The sequence below is a fragment of the Quercus suber genome, unplaced genomic scaffold (genome assembly GCF_002906115.3).
Source record: "Quercus suber isolate HL8 unplaced genomic scaffold, Cork oak 2.0 scaffold_73, whole genome shotgun sequence".
Lineage (NCBI taxonomy): Eukaryota > Viridiplantae > Streptophyta > Magnoliopsida > Fagales > Fagaceae > Quercus > Quercus suber.
The window spans coordinates 673284-676887 of NW_027069538.1; the positions used below are offsets into that span (position 1 = coordinate 673284).

Below are 3604 nucleotides of genomic sequence, written 5' to 3' on the forward strand. Positions count from 1 at the left end.
ACTAAACTATCAAAAATCTCTTCAATTAAACTTTATTATTTTAGTTTTAATCTCTTCTGGTTTGCTAATCAATTCCATTTTCCATGTGGATTTGACTTTGGGCTTACCAAGTTATTACATTGCGACAATCTTGCACTTGAGAGCATTATTTAAGTTGCAGCAAGTTTTTGGCGCCGTTGCTAGGGATTAGGCTATTAGAGAAGCATTCGACTTCATTTGGAGAGGTTTTTGGCATTAAATTTCTTCACATATTTGGTAATATCTCTCCAACTCTTTTCTTTTTATGTATCTTAGTTTTCTTTTAGAGTTTTTCTTTTTTAATTCTTTTTATTGTTAAAGGTATTTGTTTTCTTTTCTTGTCTTTTTCTTTTCTTTGTTGCCTTACTATTGCATGTGTGTTTGGTGTTGTGATAGTGATAATTGCTTGGTTATAATTTAGTCTAATAATTTGTTTGGCAATTTATGTAATTCTTTCACACATTCTCACACACTTGATATCATGGTAGATTTAGAGAGTAATCATGTTTTCATTACTTTCTAAATTTCATGGCTTAGATTCTGAAAATCCTTACCTACACCTTAAGGAATTTGAGGAGGTATATTCTACCTTCCATGACCAATTATTTAATGAAGAGACCATTAGGTTGAAGTTGTTCCCTTTTTGTCTTAAAGACAAGGCAAAAGCTTGGCTTAATTCTTTGAGACCTAGATCAATTGGTACTTGGCAAGAGATGCAAACTGAGTTTCTAAAGAATTTTTTTCCAATTCATAAGACTAATGCACTTAAAAGACAAATAATGAATTTATCACAAAACGATAATGAGACATTTTATCAATGTTAGGAAAGATTTAAAGATTTGCTTAATGCTTGCCCACATCATGGCTATGAAACTTGGCGTATAATTAGTTTTTTCTATGGAAGTTTAACTCCAAAGATGTGCCAATTTGTAGAGATGATGTGCAATGGAGAGTTTTTGAATAAAGATCCTAATGAGGCTTTTGATTATTTTGATCTCTTAGCTAAGAATGCCCAATCTTGGGATACCACTGATACCTCAAATAGGTCTAAAGCATCCACCAACCCCTTTAGGGGTGGTAAGTACCAACTTAGGGAAGATGATGACCTTAGTGCTAGGGTGGCTAGTCTAACTAGGAAGCTTGAAGCCATGGAATTAAAGAAGGTCAATGGAATCAATATTGTGCCTAAAATTGATGAAGTTTGTAGAATTTGTGAGACCATAGAACACCCTACCAATGAATGCCCTACAATTCCAGCTTTTAAAGAAGTGTTGCATGATCAAGCAAACGCTATAGCATGGTGAAAAAATCATACCATTCCCTCTATTCAGAGATATACAATTTAGGGTGGAGGAATCACCCAAATTTTAGTTGGAGGAATGATAATGTGGTTGCACCTTCTACACATGGTTCTTCAAATTTTGTTCCCAATAATCCCCCTCCAAAGAAAAGTCTTGAGGACACTTTGCAACAATTCATGCAGACTCAATCCACCATTAATAATCAAAACTCACAAGCCATAAATGATATTAGGAGGACTCTCACTAAATTGACCACATCCATAAGCACAATAGAAAAGGATAAGTTTCCATCTCAACCACAACCAAACCCCAAGGTCAATTTTGTGTTGATGATTGTAGTTCCTTTGAAAATAAAGTGAGTCAATTTAAATATGTAATTACTCTTCGTAATGGAAAAATCATAAAGAAATATTCCTAAAAGCAATACACATGATGAATCTTCCAAAATAAAGAGCAGTGATGGGGTCCTTGAGCCTAAATCTAATGAAGTTGAAAGGTGTCCTATCCCTACTCCTTTTTCCCAAAAGTTGATTTCCCCCCAAAAAGTGAATCAAAATTTTGAAATCCTTGAAATGCTTAAGCAAGTTAAAGTGAACATTCATCTTTTGGATGCCATAAAGCGAATTCCATCATATGCTAAATTTTTGAAAGATTTGTGTACTGTTAAGCGTAAGCTTAACATATATAAGAAGGCATTTTTTACAGCATAAGTTAGTGCAATCATTCAAAACAATAGACCTCCAAATTTTAAAGATCTAGGTTGTCCCACTATTTCATGTGTGATTGGTAATTCAAAAATAGAGAAAGTTTTGCTTGATCTTAGGACAAGTGCGAATCTTTTGCTATATTCAGTGTATGTGCAATTAGGTCTAGGCGAGTTAAAACCCACTTCCATAATTTTACAACTTGCTAATCGATCTATGATTGTTCCAAAGGGTGTTGTTGAGGATGTTTTGGTTCAAGTGGACAAATTTTATTTTCCTGTCGACTTTATTATTTTGGACATGCATCCTATTGATAGAAATAAATGTGAACGCAGCAGAAAAATAACGGATTTACATCATTCAAAGTTGATAACATGCGTTAAGTAAATTTCAGAATTAGAGAACAAGTGAGCGTACCTTGAAGCGGTGAATTTCAAAACCGAAGATTGAAGCACTTAGGAATACTTTTAATCTTCACTCCAATTCCACTAACACCCAAGAAGTGTGGACTCTCAATTGGTTACAAAGGGATGATTAGAGAGTGACATATACTCACTTCCACACCTTTCCAATGTTGTTTTTCTTACACAAAAAATTCTGTACATTTTTCCCTTTTGTATCTAACCAATTATCTAATTGGGCTGGCCTCTTGGGCCTTTCCAATTGGGCTTAAGTGTGTGGCTTGGAGTGAGACCAAAAGGGACCAATAAGATACTAGCTCCAATGGGCGTTGAGTTTTTCTGTCAACTCTTGACAAGTCCAAAGTTACCATTAACTATATTTAATACCACCATATAAATATAGTTGCACTCTAGGCCTTATCTATAAATTATATCTCAAGACTTTATTATACATGCAACCCCTTCATAAAATATTCGTAGTAATACAAAGTCATTAATGAAGACTACCACTTTGTAAATTACTACATCTTAATCCCTGAGTACCAGGTTTAATCCTTTAATGTTATTCATTATATATTTATGAAATCCAATTCCATAAATATATACTTTAGTGTTACTAAAGTGGTTAGGCCTAACTCTCTGAATAACAAACTCATTAAACTTATCTCAATGGAATACTTTATATCTCCATTAAGAGATTATGAATTTCATCTTGAGAATACATGTTCCATCAACACTAAATGTGGCTGCCCAACATACTGAGGTTTTGACCATTACTATAGATCTTACTCCTGATATATCAAAGCAACCTACATCTCATGATCAGGTCTATTATTCTCTCAGGATTAAGAATTCATGCAAATACAAGTCGTGAGATTTATTATTTATTTGATAGTCATTAGGAAAATAATAAATCTCACAACGGTCCAGTTCAGTATGTCTTAACTCTTAAAATATATTAACACATCAACCAGAAGTCTCCACTTTCATGATTAAGACAAATCATCATGATTGATATGTTATAGTCTTCGCAGATGAAATACCCAATTTTATCACCGACTACAAACTATAATTCTGAGTTTACAAAGAACTTGTGATTTATATCTTCCGTGACTTTTCACATAAATTACATACTATGCATCTCATGGACTAAATGATAATGTTCAAATATTCATGTTAC

The 3604-nt window shown here is 33.5% G+C and overlaps 1 non-coding gene across 1 annotated transcript; it reads right to left on the minus strand.

Moving 5' to 3' along the window:
- Positions 1–779: 779 nt before the first annotated feature.
- On the minus strand, positions 780–886 carry LOC112021704 (small nucleolar RNA R71). Its single transcript, XR_002883858.1, has one exon. It is a non-coding gene; the product is annotated as a small nucleolar RNA R71 (small nucleolar RNA).
- Between the last annotated feature and the right edge of the window lie 2718 nt (positions 887–3604).